The sequence below is a fragment of the Calliphora vicina genome, chromosome 4, assembly GCF_958450345.1.
Source record: "Calliphora vicina chromosome 4, idCalVici1.1, whole genome shotgun sequence".
In the NCBI taxonomy this organism is placed as follows: Eukaryota; Metazoa; Arthropoda; class Insecta; order Diptera; family Calliphoridae; genus Calliphora; species Calliphora vicina.
The window spans coordinates 92,199,242-92,216,276 of record NC_088783.1 but is presented as its reverse complement, the minus strand read 5'-3'; the positions used below and the strand labels follow the sequence as shown (position 1 = coordinate 92,216,276).

The following is a 17,035-nucleotide window of genomic DNA, read 5'->3' as shown; positions in this document are numbered from 1 at the left end:
TTCTCCAGTTACTCAACCCTATCTCCACGAGTCTGAGATCTGCATGGCAGCTAAGTACTGCCGTATCATCAGCGAATGTTGATATGGTAAGTCTATCACACAGAGTCAAATCAGAAGTATATATCAAATAAAGTGTTGGTCCGAGATTCCCTGTGGAACACCAGCCTTAATTTCATAATTTCCTGTTACATAATCGGAATATTTCACTCTAAAAACTCGTTCTGATATGTATGACTCCAGCAATCGATGCATATTTGGTGGCAGTACACTGAGGGAAAAGTGACGTTGCAAAATCGACAACGGTTGGTGTCATTTTGGCACCATACGGTGTCACTTTTTTTCGACACCGTACGTTTACAATTTGTAAACAAATGGGTACGAATCGACATCGCAATGTTGTTAAATTAAACGCCGACGCATCTCAACGTAAGTTGCTGACAAGTTATTGTCAAAGTGTTGCTGCGAAACTTTTTGCTCTGCTTTGTTTTTATAAGTGAGTTTTAAATTTTATTTACATTAAAAAAGTGAAAATATTTAAAAATTAAAATATGTATAAAAGAAAGTGTAATTGTATTTAATAATGAATTTGTGTTGATTCAGATGAAGATCCAGGCAGTGCAAGAAATGAGAAGATCACCGAATCCACTGACGACATACAACTCCAAAAATTCCTGGAAACAATAAACATACAGTTTTTGTACATTTAAAAGGAAAGTAGAGCTATATATATAATTATCAGCAATGTAGAATACAATAAGTATTTGTTTTATTTTATAGAATGATGACCTGTAGAAGCAGTGCCAAAATTAGTGATACTATTTGAAATTTCACATACAGGAACTCCGATAATTGCCACCAATGTTTTGCCAAATTTAAACATGAAATTTATATGTATTTTATATTTAAGTATTTATTCGTATTTAAAAATAAATGTAAAACATAAAGGAATTATTAATTTATTTCAATTACCAAATCGTACACGAACGGTATCAAATCCACAACATATGGTTTCAAATTGACAACGGTGCGGTATCAAATTGACAACGGTCTGGTGTCAAATCGACAACGGATGGTGTCAATTCGGCAACTGAATGGTGTCATTTTTTCGTTGTCAAATTGACACCGTTCGTGTACAATTTGTGCACATACGGGGTTGATACACTATTGACACCGAATGGTGTCAAATCGTACACGGATGTGTTCATTTTTTCTCTGGGTGTAGACACTTAATTTTGTGAATTAACCCCTTATACCTTGTCGAAGGCTTGGGCGATGTCCAAAAAGATAGCACAACAGTATTTTTTATTTTTAAAAGATTTTTTGATTTCTCCAGTCAATCGATTACTTGTTCAATGGTTCCATGTTGTTCACGAAAACCAAATTGATGAACTGGGATAATATTTTGGTTATTTAAATATGGCATAATTTTACATTGCTATATTTTCTCAAATAACTTTGATATGCAGGGCAGTAGACTTATAGGTCTGTATGAAGACAGCATTGTTAAATCTTTTCCTGGCTTAGGTATCATTATGATCTGAGCAATTTTCCAATTTGTTGGGAAAACGGCTAGTCTAATGATCGCAGAAAACTATAGAGATAGCACGATTATAGCTATATTCGGTAGGTTTTTAATCATAGATGGCGTTATTTTGTCATATTCTGGAGATTTGTTTGTATTTATGTTATTTTTGATAACTTAGGGACTTACTCTGATATGATCATACGCTGTCTCATGAACAGGATGATTTTCCCGTACAAAATCATTGTTGGGCGGATTTGACTTAAATACATTACGTAGGTGCTCGGCAAAAAACTAATGATTTGTCCTTAGCATTTCTTGCCCAATTACCATTAGCTTTTCTCAACGGAGTTTTTCTTCTGATTAACTTCCTATATTTAAGCCAATTTGGCTTGTAAAACGGAATATTTGCAATAGATTTCTTTCCATAATAGGTGACTATTACAGGTGAATGGTCGGAAGATAAATCAAAAGATATTTCCGTAGATATTGAATTTCGATCTACATTTCTGGATATGACAAAATCTATAAGGTCAGGAATCTTCCTACGATCAGTAGGCCAGTATGTTGGTTGGCCGAGGGATATGACATCCAGGCGATTATTACTGTCAAATAGGGCTTTGTAAAGCTGTCTTCCTCTAGGGTTAATTAACCGCGAACCCCAGTATTTGTGTTTCGCATTGTAATCACCACATGCCAAGAAACGATCTCCTAGAGTTTCAAAGAATTGTTCAAACTTGTCCTTAGTCATCGGAAATCGTGGGGGACAATATATTGAACTCACTGTCAAATCTCCAAATAAACAATCCAGTCGAATGGAAGTTGCTTGCATATATTCTTTTGAGAATTCATCTAGGGCATAATGTTTTAAACGGCTTTTAATCAAAATACCAGTAAAAAAAATTTTTTGGGGCTCAAGCATAATTTGAAAGCTTATAGGGTATAGTATTTTTGAGATTTTTTTCAGATTTTTTCGAAAGAGGTTTAGAGGTCTCTCAAGTCGAGTTTTTCCCAAAAATCGAGTTTGTCGGCCTTTTTTTGAGTTTTATTCATAACTTTTTCAACACCCACGAATTTCATTATTTTTGAGGACATAGTTTAAAAGAAAAATGACCATGCTTTATTTTTGTGTGCAAACATTTTTTGTTTTTGCAATGAATTGGCTCATTAAGGTGACCTACATTAAAATAACTTTTAACTTTTAAAATTTTTATGAAAATTAAAAAAACTAACATTGCTGTTTGAAAGAACAAGTAATTCTTAATAATTTATGTACAACAATTTTCTTTTAAAATGTACCAACATTTTTAAGAGATTTGTGCTCGTTAAAATGATTTTCGGAAGTGGGTTTTGTATGGGAGCTATGACTAATTATGGACCGATCGTTATACAATTTGGTGACATGACTTTTGTATATATATAACATATTTGGATTGAATTTTATTTGAATACGAATATTTTGAAGAGATTTATGCTAGTTAAAGTGATTTTCGGAAGTGGACCTTATATGGGAGCTATAACTAATTATGGGCCGATCGTAACAAAATTTGGTGACATGAATTCTTTATATATAGAACTTATTTGTGCTCAATTTGGTTTAGATATCTTTATAACTAAGATATTTATGAGAGCTTATCTATTTTTAGATAGGTCAATCGTATGGGGGCTAGTATAAATAATGGACCGATTCCATCCAAATTCAATATGCTTCTTCCATGTGGCAATATAAAAGCTTGTACTAAATTTTATCTTTGAAATTGCGACTTGTAGTTTGATTACACTATGGTGGTGTATGGTATAAAAATCATTTTGTGTACATAAAAGCTTTCGTTTTCTTTATATAACTCAGGAACGGTAAAAGCAAATTCAAAAATTGTTGTCTCTAAATTACTAAGAATTAATTGATCTTTCAAACTGCATTATTAGTTTTTTTCATTTTCATAAAAATTTTAAAAGTTATAAAGCCTTATTTACAAAATTTATGGAAAAATTTCGAAAGTTTGTAATGTAGGGCACCTTAATGAGCCAATTCATTACAAAAACTAAAAATGTTTGCACACAAAAATAAAGCATGGGCATTTTTCTTTTAAACTGTGTCCTCAAAAGTAATGAAAATCGTGGGTCTTGACAAAGTTATGAATAAAACTCATAAAAAGGCCGACAAACCCGTTTTTTGGCAAAAACTCGACTTGAGCGACCTCTAAACCTCTTCCGAAAAATCTCAAAAATACTCTACCCTATAAGCTTTCAAATTATGCTTGAGCACCCATGAAAATAAGAAAAAAAACTTTTTTTGGGACACACTAGTGAGCATGTGTTTGAATTCAAAATTTACATTTGATATGTTAGTAACATTTTGTACGCTTTATATGAAAAAACGTACAAAATTGTCAAAAGGGGCAAGGTTTGTGGAACATCTGAGGAGTAAATAAATGTGTTTTATATAAGTATTTGATATTGTTGAAAACATTATGACTTGAGGATTGATATTTTAGAAAAACTAAATAATTTTATAAAATTTTGGGGCTTAATTTACCATAAAAACTAAAAAAATATAATATGGTGATTTTCCACGATTAAAAATATAAAATTTGACTTAATGTAAAATTTTAATAGTAAAGATATCATAACAAAATTTGGAACCAATATAGACTCAATGCCCTTAAAGCAATGGCATTAGAATTTTTACATTTTTTATTTTCAAATACCGAAATTCCTAAAACGGGGAAAATGTGTTCCAAAAACTGAGTTTTTTCTGAAAATTGCCTGCTGTGACGTTATTTACCGTGTGATAGTAAAAAAAAACTTAGTAAGTATTTAGGAAACATATGGGGTTATACAAATATGGAGCATTTTCGTGAATCCGTGCTTTCCCTTTTTAGAAGTTTTACTCAAACCGAAATTTTTTTAAAAATTAGCCAAGTTTGGATAGTTCTGTGGGGTGATATGTCCGCTTAAGTGAGCCAAATTTTTCTTTACACGCTTTTGCATTAAGTTATCTTTCCGGACCATATAAAAATTCTATATAGTCCCGAAGAAAATTTTTTTCTACAAAAGAAAACATAAATGGGTTTTTTTGGGAAAAAACTTAAAAAATACGGACCTTTCTACAAGTTCCAACTTTGGATTCGTATAACTTTTTATAGGAAACAGATAACTGTTAGCAAGTTGTTTCCATTTTATTTAGAATTTCATCGCCAATGCTGATATTTAAAAAAAATGCCAGCAAATTTTAAAAAACCATAAAAAGATCGAGCAAAATTAAAAAAAATAAATCAAAAATAAATAATTTCAGCTCATTCGGATTATAAATGGATTTTTGGCAATTTTTAAAAAAAAAAATGAGACCCGAGGTGATCAACTTTGAGGGACTACGCACTGGCCCCCATTATCGCTAAAAAGCTGAACAAACGTAAATCAACTCGAAATCACCTCAGCTCAAACCATATCAAATTTAACAATATATCCAATAGTTCCCAAGATACCGAATTATTTCCATAAAAAAAGGGTTTTAAACCACGGTGCATTGTTTATAAATCATTATCTTTCAATTTAAATAGAACAAAGCGTGTGTGATAATATCCGCAAATTTTTTTTATTCATTTGAATTATGTTTGGAATATAACATCGTATAACATTCACGACTCTGGCGCATAATTCATGCTGAATTTGAACGAGGTATGGATTATGTTGTCTTTGAGAAGGGTTGTGGTTTGTGACTTATTCGCATAGACCTGCGACTTCAGAAAACCCCACAAGTAAAAGTTTAACGGGAACAAAACCCACGATCTCGGTAACCAGTTCACATCACCTCCATGTGAGATGACCATGCGCTCAAATCGTGCGTGAAGAATGTCCAATGTTTCATGTGTGGCACGTATCGCCATTCTGTTCAAACCACATGACGTCGGTGTCCTTATCATCCAATTCAGGCCAAAATAAGTTTGTAATCTTCAACATATTGCACTCCCCATTGACGGTGGACCGCTGACGCAGCCAGCTCGAAATCCACATCAAATAAGAACACTCTTGGATCTAATGAGTATTGTTATCGTCATTCATCCAGAAATGGGCCCCATCGCATAATATGTTTTTTTGATGAACAGAACACCCGTTTTAATAAAACAATTTTACCACATACACGTGTACTGTGTAAAGCCAATTCACCAGATGAAACTTCAAGAATATGGTGTCTATCAACTATCAAACTTCGGAAAACCCTTTACATAAAATGTATCATAAATTCTTCTTTTTGCTTCACCCTTTACGCTTCGCTACCCCTATAGAATTAAAATAAAAAATTATTAATTATGGACTTATTATTCATAGCTCCCATATAACACCCGCTTCCGTAAATCACTTTAACGTTCATAAATCTCATAAAAATTTTGATATAAACATAAAATTCAACATAAATAACTTTCATATACTTGTTTCGGACCTGACCGACCATACTTTCTTACTTGTTTGTTAAGGAAATTTGAAGATATTTATGGGAAAATGCATGGTGATAATAATAAAAAAAAACATATGGAAAAATCGTAAGTTCGCGACCGGTACTTAAGCCAATTAAACAAAAACCAATAGACATATTTTATTGTATAAATACCGGTTAGAGACCTACATTAATACAATTTTAGAATAAATTAATCGCTTTTAAATATTCCGTTCCATCTCGCAGATTTTTACATTTCACTACTGTCAACCAAAGTTGACATCTATTTCACATTACCACATGTTTATAACTATCATTTTGAAAACTGCAACTCGATGAAATCCATCCACTAAACATAGCACTAAACATAGAGCTACAAAATTGATATCGAATCGCAAAAAAAATGCTAGGAAAAGTTTTGTTTTCTATATACTTTGGACATCAAAACGCACGTTCGTGACCCGTAACTCCGTATAGTGATAAGTAGGGGGCGGATTTATATGCAAATGCATGTTTTTTCACGAACGTCCAAATACAAAGGTGGCTAATTATCTATCGGAATCTCACATTTTCTGTAAAATTGCATATTTTTACATAATTTATTGAAAATGCATATTTTGTTATATTTTATTTTAAAATTAATATTTATGTGCATTAGGGAGGGATGCTAACATAGAAAAACAATTTTTCAAGAAGAAGTTACGCCACTCCCTAATTTTGTTACACGTACCATTCTTATTATGTATTCAAAATTTCAGTAACATATCTTACATAAAAGGGAGTGCCATCGACCTTAAAATATTTGAATTTTATAAAAATATTTTTTTTTATTCAGCAATAGTATTAAAACACACACAAAATAATATGAATAATGAAATACTAAAATTTTAACTAATTTTATTAACATCATTTTGAAAGTTTCAGTAGAAATGATCTTTCTTTTCTGTTCAGCGACATGAATTTTTACACCCCACTCTCCGCAGTGTCGTTAACCAAACGCATATTTCGTTTGCTACTTTTGCCTTGAAGGTAATCAACATTGTCATCCCAAGCCTCAGGAGGTAATTGCAAGAAAGAGTCCATGATTTCTAGAACTGAGAGCATTTTCAGCGTTCTACTTTCTTTTTACCTATTATATCAGGCAGTATTTTCCAATCCCAATGTATTACAAGTGGATACTTTGGGTCGAATAGTTCTTTTATATTCGCATTGAATTCTGTTCTTGCTATTTTTCTTGCACGTCGAATTGTGTTCCGAGAGATTGGGAGTGAAGCAGGACAACCAAGTGCGGCAGACAATGGAATAATCTGTCGCACTGCTTTTCTGTCGGTTATTTTGTTACCATCCAGAGCGCTAGTAATGCGACACTTTTACTTGTAGCAACCTATGTCTTTTTTGGTAAGGCAACCACAAAATCATCTTGCTTACCCTTCAAATTTGTACATGCACTCGATGTGCTACAACAGCTTAAATCAAGTTCTATTACTTGGCTTGACACTACTGAGATTAAAGCATTATGTTCAGCGGCATTTTTTCTTAATTCTTCAGATCTTAGTTTTCGTTTGAGACTAGGTTCTTTGGTCTTTTCTAACTTCTTGTCAATCGATGTCATGATCATCTTACGCTCGCTTGATCCATGGCGTTTGCGTGGGCGATATCGAAAAGTTTGTCTAGCTCTTCCTTAAACAAATGCTCTCTATTTTTCTGAGCTTGAGAATCTCTTGTTTTATTTTATTTTAAAAGCAGCCAGTTCTTCTGAATGTTTATAAGTTTTTCAACGCAGTGATTTGTTTGCCTGGTTGGAATACCAAATTTGCTCCACACTTCTACGACTTCTTGATGCACAGAATCTTTCACATTCCTTGATTCATTTAATGTGTGGTGATACCGAAGTAGAACTTGCCGAAGAGTTGGAAGTTGGTTAATCCTTACTAATGACTGAAGATCCCGACATCCAAGTAGAAAAATTTCGAGTTGATGAACTCATTTTATTGCTGTGATTCACTAGTTTGACCCTTAATAAAACAAGAATATCGAACAATTTTTGAAAATATGCTTTTAGGTTAACTACTAGAAAAAATCAAATCGTGTAAAAAATTATTGAATAATGCATTGCCATTGTCTATCTAGTCGGGAAGGTAGAGAAAATTCGATCAGTAGAATCCGGTACAAACATAAAAACAAATAGATAAGGAGAGGTAAATAAAAGCATTTAAAAATAAAAATCAAACATTTTTCTCAAAACTTTTTAAAACAGCACTCGATCGAGCACCCTCTTCCGGTAAAGCCAGCCAACTGAAATTTTACAATGTTATTGCTATAGATACATGTTACAAATTTATGGGGTGGCCAATCTGAAAAACAAAAAAATAAATTTTTGGACCACTCTAAAGTGCATATTATCAAAGTTTTTAATAAAGATATATTTTTTGTCTGTGCAAAAATTTGTTTGTCAAATTTGTTATAGAAATAACATTAAAAGTTATCGACTAACTTCATCGAAAAAAAACTGGCATTAAGTTCATCATTTCTCTATCAGCAATTAAAAATTATCATTTCAAAACATTTTGCTTCAAAAAAGTTTAGAGTTTTTTTTAAGTATAAAAAATTCATTAAATGTATCGAAAACATTCATATTTTCATTTCATCAGATGAAATGGCATTACTGAATGGCATTATATTTTTTTGCCATTTTTATTATCAAATACCGAACTTCCTAAAACGGGGAAAATGTGTTCAAAAATTAGTTTTTTTATATAAGTGCCCACTGTGACGCTATTTACCGTGTAATAATAAACATTTTTTGTATTTTCGAGGATCGTTCACGTTCAATATATATTGACCGCGATCCAGTATCGCGATATTTATTGAACGTGTAGCATGCAGTATTGATAGCCTGATATTCTGAAATCCAGATCGCGATCCAAATATCACAATATACTATATTGAACGTGTAGCAGGCCCTTAGAATTTTATAGTCAAAACTATTTTTTTTTTTAAATTGGTAATTCGGCACTTTGTACATGTTACAAATTTAAATGAGTCTTACATTTTTAGGGACGAGATAACTGTTAGCAAGTTTTTTTATTCAAAATTTTTCCCAATTATAGCTGATATTTAAAAAAAATCGGACGTCCGGGATTCGGGATTTTTGAAATGTAAATCCCGGGATTTTAGTTAAACGTCAAAAACATCAAATTCAACAATAAAAACTATTTATTTACAAGACTGCACAATTTATGTCGAAATGTGAGGGTGTTGTGGCTTAATTGGTTAGCGTGTTTGATCATTAAGCATGATATGGTATTTGCGGCATGCGTTCGATTCCCAATAACTAATATTTATAGTTTACTAATAACTAATATTTATCACAGCGCCCTCCTTCGGTGGTATAACATTAAAACTCCACCGAAGTAAAATAAATAAATAAAGGTTGTTGGATTGACTACTGTGCCATCTCACCACCAGAGGCGCTGCAACCTGCACTAATATCAAACATAACGCGCAATTGCAGAGTTGTCAATTAAAAGCCTATCTCATCCTTTCACCACCTTTTCTTCTACACTCTATCCCCTTTCCAAAGAAAGTAACAATATATATTGCCATAATATTAATTGCCTGAGTGTTACTTCTCTTTAAAAAAAAATGTTTATTTATATTAATATTAAAAATTAAAAGTAATGTTTTTGTATAACAAAAAATTTCCGTCTGTCTGTTTAAAACACGATAGGGCACAAACGAAAGGAGCCAGCTAGATAAAATTATCTACAAATACACTCTGTTGATTTGTTTCTGTTAAGATTTGTTTGGTATTGAAAATATTCCATGATTTCCCCTAGCCCCATACAATTGTCCCCCAGAATATTGTTTGAGCAGCCACAAATATCTTGATTATGCGGCAATCCTTATCAAATTTTGCACAAAATAAGTACTCTGAAATTATACTGTAAAGTATTGGGGAAATCGGTCTACATTTGTCCCCAGTCCACTTCAGAGAATAACTTGAACATTCATAATTTACCCCTATATCAGAAAAATAGTTTATTGTCAATAATTAATTTTTAATATTAACATAAATTTCGATATAGGTCAGAAGGCCAAAACTATATATTGATGGTGGGTATACAAGGTTCGGCACAGCCGAATATAATACTCGTACTGGTTTTATATTCATCTTATTTAGCCCTCCGTTAGTCGCAACTGATCTGGTTGATACAGGCAAAAAAAATTTTATTGTAAATTTTTTTTAAATTTTAAGCTATTTTTGATAGAAATATATTTTTACACCAATTTTATTTTTATTACCCTTTTAAATACTTCGAAAATAATATTGTTTTTATGTTTTCAAAATAAAAAGTGAAGAGATTATTTTCAAACGCGCCGTTTTTTTATTGATATCAATTTGATACATTGCGACTAGTTTCGATTGAAAATGATTGCGACTAACAGAGGGTTGATGTATAGAGCTGACGAAAAAAATCGTTTATAGTCAACGCGAATTTATTAATAAACTTGTGTAAAAGTCTGTCAATGCAAAGTATGCTGAAATTTAGCTTTCTACGTATTTTGGGAGCTTCAAAAATCTTCCTTAAAATAAAAAATTCTCATAATTTTCCGGTATTTGCTAATCCCGAAAAATTTTTTTTTCACAAATCCCTAGACTCGGGAAATCCCGCTCCCGAAAATCCCGGGATTGGTATCCTAGTATCAACATAAAGTTCAACACGACTTTGATGGCGGTCCATTATTGCTCATTACTTCAATATAAGACTCTCTTCTGAAAATCACTTTAACGAGCATAAATATCTAAATATGTTGGTAACCACCAGTGTTGCCACAACCTCAAAATTTTTGTAACCAAGTTAGTTTAAAAAAATAACCAAAATGCTAAAAAAGTAACCAAAACTAATTTATTGGAAACGTCATGTTTTTATACTTCAAGATAAATTGTATGTGAAGATTTCACCTTTTACAATATTATGAAAATATTCAGAAAAAAATTTTAAGTAAATATATATTTTATTTTTTTTTATTTTTCTATTTTACACAATTATTTTGACTGAATGTAAATCTTTTAATTTTTTTACAATGTACTTCATGAAATATCTGACTTGAACATCTTGTGTTTGTTGATGCCTGAGGTAATGTCTGGTTAAGGAGAAGAAAATTTTACATGATATTTTTTTCTTGGACAACAGATTTGCGCAACTAAATTGCCTAGTGTGAAAGGGGTCATAGCTTTTCAAATATTACACTTTTTCTGAGGTTTTGCTGAACATTTTTCATTTTAAAGATATCTGCATGCAGCCTGTGACATATGGTAATTGGTAATTTTTATTAGAGTATTTTTAATAAAATCTAAACAAATAGCTAAGGTTGAAGCTAGCTAACCAAATATTATATTTAAACTTTCTTGTTCACATATTTTTAATCTTATTCAATTTAAAGTAGGCTTGCCAGATTTGAAATTGTCAAAAAACGTACATCGAAGTTGAAAAAGCAGTACAATTGAGGAAAAAGAAGTACATTGTTTATTTTCAAAATGTATTTAATTCAATAAAAAAACTAACAAAAAATAGTTCACAACAGTAACAATGAAGAACATAAAAAAGAGATCATAACTATTTGTATTTAATATAAAAAAATTATGTAACTTAAAATTTAATTTATATCAGTTTTTGTGATTTTAAATCTATGATTTTAAATCAGACTAGACTAAAAACAATGTATGTATATTATGATAGTATTATTGGATTTTTAATTTAACTGAATAAAAACTCAAAAACAAATTTTTATTGCTTAATACTTCAAAATTAATTTAAGAAATATAATTTTAATGGTATACTTTTTATATTCTTAAACAAAATAATAATAATTTTAATGATTAAACTAACATTTTCCAAATATTAATAAAACCACGCACACGCTGTTTTTTAGTCAACCGGCTTTTTAATACTGAAAAAGAGAGAGCTATTGCGCATTAGAATTTTTACACATAAATAATCAAACATAAATAATGTCAACACCAGAGACATTGTATGGTGTACAATTAGTCGTCAATGCTGTTGACCAAGTCAAGCGCGAGTCAATACAGTTTAACTATAGACATTTTCTTAAGGAATATTGACAGGTTGTTGACAATGTCACTAGATATACACCACATCTTTTGTCTCTGTACTTTTTATATTGACACAGAAATGAAAGATTGGAGACATTTGAACTAGTACTGTTGACAGGGTATTGACTGCAGGGTATTGACTTTAAAATTTACTGATACATTTAAATAAATTATAAATATTTATCACATTTTTGTATTTGATTTACAATTTCATTTTTACCTTTTTCGGTTTTTAAAAAATTAAAAAACTCAGTATAACTGTGTTCAAAGTTTGTTTTTATTATTAACTCGCTTTCCAAAGTTTTTATTAAAAGTTTATTTCGTTCCTTCCTCCAAAAATTAAACACTAAACTAAAAATTCGTTCACAGGCTGCAATAGAATGAGGAATTGAAAAGACGAAGCAACAAATCTTTTCAAAATTAGGAAATGATTCACTATTTAGGAATTCTTTCAATTTTTGTTCTGCAGATTTTTCTTTTTCAAAGTTTTCAGCAAATGTTTTCAATGATATAAATTCGTCAAAAAGTTGATCTAAATCAATATTTTTGATTGAAAATAATGTAATTATTTCCACAAATTCATGAAAAGAAATGTTTGAATTAAGATGAAAAATTTAAAGTTTTTCAAAACTTATTATTTTCTAAATTGAAACGACCTTTTATATAAGTACTTATATTCGATAAAAATTCTGCTGCGCGTTTTTTAAAAAGACAAATCTCTTGCTGATTATTGCAACCGCTACATATACGTTCGGTTAAAAACCCCATTTTCATCCTGCTGTTGTTCAAATTTGTCGTTTAACTGACATATTTACCTCTATAAAATTATGGTGAAAATACAAAAGGTAGAAAAAAAGTACAAAAAGAAGCACATTTGCGTACTTCTTTAGGGGTTATGCAGTTAAAAGTACAAAAACTAAAAAAAGTACGCGTACTGCTGAAAACAGTACGTCTGGCAAGCCGAATTTAAAGAATCGATCAGAGAATTTACGTAGGCCAGTATCATGCTAAAAAAATTTCATATTCTAAGTTATAGTACCCAAAATTTAGAGGAAAAAGGCCAAAAAATCGGATATGTAATGTGAATATAAAAACGGCGATATTTCGAAAACGCGAGCAGACTGGAAAAAACATGTTTAACGGCACCAATATGTCAATTCCGCTGTGTAATTAAACCAATATTGGGAACTCATTTACATTCCTAAATCACAAAAATCGTAAATATCTTTTAAAAAAAATAATTCGTTCTCAAATCTTTTGCTATAATTTCAAAGAGCTTGAATTGCCAATCACGATAGATATAATTTGTTTATGAAAACTCTCACGTAAAATTATACACCTACAACAATATTAACACATTTTTAGTCTTAGACTAAATATACGATCTCGTTAGGATCGTATATTGAAAAATCAGTCTATAACAAAATGTTTTTAAAAAAGTAACCAAAATGAAAAATAAATACACATCTACACATCAGGAATAAAAATAACCAATTTTGGTTATAAATAACCAAAACGGCAACACTGGTAACCATATAAAATTCAACAGAAAAATGTTTCATATAGACATACAGAGGTCTCAACACCACAAATTATTTGATTTTTTAAGATAATGAAAATTCAAAAATCTTTCCATTGATTAAAATTTAAAAGTTTTGGTTTGTTGGAGATCGGGCTGAATAATAAATTCGGTTCTGAAAAAATAGATTTAAGCCCACTCCGAAATAAAATGAAAGTTTTTGATATTTTAGTGCAATAAATATTTCCATTTATACTTAGTGCACGGCATTGACAATACTTTCTTACTTGATTTTATATATGTATATTAGAGTGACAGCCGATTTGGTAAAAAATGTTAAAGTTATTACAAATTCGCCAGACCATTAACGTGTCTCAGGCCACTTGAACAAGAAATTTAGGAAAAAAAATTAACATATTTCGAGAAAAATTAAAATAAAAGCTAATTTTTATTTAAAATATATCCGTATTTACTTGTGAAATACGAAAACCACAGCCATTTTGACCCCAAGTGCTCTTAAAGGTTAAAATCCATTTTTGCACTGTTGTTGTAAGACCCCAATGTATTTTTTTCATATTTTTATTCCCTGTTATGATCTCAGTCGTTAAAAAATATAATTTTTTTTGGCCATGCCTGCGAATAGGTTAACCGTATCCTACGAAGACAAAAATACATACACAACCCAGCAAAAACTTCGCTTACAAAGGCTACAATGTCTTTTTAATAATGTCTTTTTTAATAACTTACTTTTTAAGTTGTAAAGTCTAAAAAAAACAAAATAAACAAACAAAACAAAAAACTGTTACTTTTCTCAATTTGCCCATGTTTTTTATTGCATGTTTATTTTTAAAAAAACAGAAAAGAATATTGCATTACTGTGTGAAAACCATTATTTGATGTACAATGAAATAACTAAGCAGTGGTGTAGTGATCACAACGGCAGACTACCAAACAGAAGGTTGCAGGTTCGAATCGGGTCTGCGACTTATTTTTTTTTTATTTTTATTTTTTTGTGTAAATAAAAATTCTATAAATAACTCTACCAACAAAACAACTTATTTCTGGCCAAAATATAAAGGATTACTTTTGGGACATCGCGAACAAAAATAATGACTTTTACAGTAGAAAAATAAGTAGTTGAATCGTCAAATTCCCCTTTTTTTTCGGCTTATTTGTAAGAAAAGTTTTTGCTGGGAAGCAAATACGGATATATTTTAAATAAAAATTAGCTTTTATTTTAATTTTTCTCGAAATATGTTAATTTTTTTCCTAAATTTCTTGTTCAAGTGGCCTGAGACACGTAAATTGTCTGGCGAATTTGTAATAACTTTAACATTTTTTAAACAAATTTTGTCATTTATATCTCATTACAACGATAATTGTATACACATTTCGATTCTTTTGCATTCAATTGCAAAAGTATTTATTTAGTACCAAAAACTAAAAAAATTGAATTTTTTCCGAATTTGGTCGATAATACAGTTTTTGGGTCATTTTTTATGTAATATTCATTAATATAAATAAATCTACACTTTTCTAGAACACAGTGCACAAAGTTAAGAAGTTTCACCTTTTTATTTCATATAAATAGTAAAATTGTTCATATATCTGAAATTTGACCTCGATGCGCGTCCAGAAATCGTTGTCCGATTAGGCTCAAATTTTCAGCACTTAACTTTTAGGCCTAGTGTCACAATATTCCATACAACTGATTGTCACTTTAATGTATTTAGATAACATTAAACTAAATTTTTATTAATGAAATAAGTTTAGGAACTAGAGTCGGACCGAAAACGGATTGTTAGACCGAGCCGAATATTCGCAAAATTTTGACAGAATACTGGCCAACCAAATACAGTAAGAACATAAGTTTTTGTTTTGACATGTATGACAACAATAAATACATCACTCCAGAAAACAGACATTTTAGTACAAAAAATAAATCTATCTGAAACATTTTAGCATTGTAAAGCGCTCAGAAATGAGAATGATGAATTCGAAACAAATTTCGATATTTGTTCTTAAGAATTTTTATTGAATAATTATAAAAAACAAAAATCAACCAATTGTAGTATGGACTTTAAGAAAACATAAAATCACTAGTCCAATTCACAATCTTGCAAATTTATGAAATGGTGTGTATATTTCTGTATATTTTGTTAGTGTAAAGTAAAAATACAATGCATAAAAAATGATGCAAGACCATTTGTACAAGATTGTGAATTGAGTTTTATTTAGTTAAGCTTTGATATTTCTACAAATAAAGCTTGAGTGTCCGTAATTCTCATTCACTCTATAGTTTTATTTGTGTAATATTTTTCTAATGCCTTTGGGAAAAGGTTTCCGGATGATCTGGCCGAAGCAACTAGTGAAATGTGCATAGAACCTAGATTATCCCCCAAGAATCAATTTAAGTGAATTTATAAATAATTAAATTGGGAATTTAGCACATAACAACTAAATCTTAATAAACAATTAACTTAGTTTAGTGTCTGTTATCCAAATTAACCTTAAAAATTATTTTATAAATAGATATATTTTATATGTTTAATGCATGTAATAACAGGGACTACAAAATGGGAGAAATACTAAAAAATCACTTACTTTTTATTTAAATCAGTTTCACTTGTAGATAAATTATGTGTTCTTTGTATTAAAAAAATTAGATATCTTTAAATAAAAAATAAAAAAAAACATTAAATACATCAGAAGTATGTACGTATGTATATCAACTCACAATATAGACGCGGAAACAAGACTAAATTCTGACCGTAACCATAAGATATAAAAAGTGCCAACCAACTGAAGAATTTCAAAATAGCACCATCGAAACAACTCATCATTCTATGTATAGAATCCAATTGTGCTCATATCAAGCAAGATTCTGTTTTTATTCTTATTGGAAATTAGAAAAAAGAGATGTGCGTAAGAATTTCTGAGTAAAATGAGCATATAATTTCTACAATATGTTCTCTTTTTTAGTTTTTTTTTTCGTATTTCGTATTAATATAAACAAATTTTAATTTAAATTATACATTTTTTTAACACACGAAGATAAACACCCACATTTATGCCTGTGCGTTCGCGAGGTGGTGATTCAACAGAAATGCAATGCAATAGTAATGTGCCCTAAATGTTTCTAAAGTTTATATAGAGCATGTTTAACGGTACCATATATTCCGCATTTGGTTATCCCTACAAAATCGAAATTTATACAGAATTATCTTTGTAAAAGTTAAAGTTAGGTGTCCGAGCAATTAGGGGCATTTAATCAGAAAACCTGGCCAAAGAGACAAAAATTAATTTTAAAAAAACTAAGTATCCAACTAGATCGACAGTAAAATTCTACATGATATTGTGAATTTTCAAGACTTTATGTTATGATTTGTATATTTGAGACAACAGTAAACATATTGATACTAAGGTAGCCAAAAAATTAGA

General features: G+C 30.4%; 1 protein-coding gene across 1 annotated transcript in view; it reads right to left on the bottom strand.

The window, feature by feature from the left end:
• Positions 1-16,410, bottom strand: part of LOC135957371 (F-actin-monooxygenase MICAL3) — a 513,724-nt gene extending 497,314 nt beyond the window's left edge. The window contains exons 1-2 of the mRNA XM_065508105.1: positions 16,332-16,410; positions 16,199-16,264 (exon numbers count right to left, since the gene is read on the bottom strand). The gene's annotated coding sequence lies outside the window, so the exon portion shown is untranslated. The remainder of the gene's footprint in view (positions 1-16,198; positions 16,265-16,331) is intronic.
• Positions 16,411-17,035: the final 625 nt, after the last annotated feature.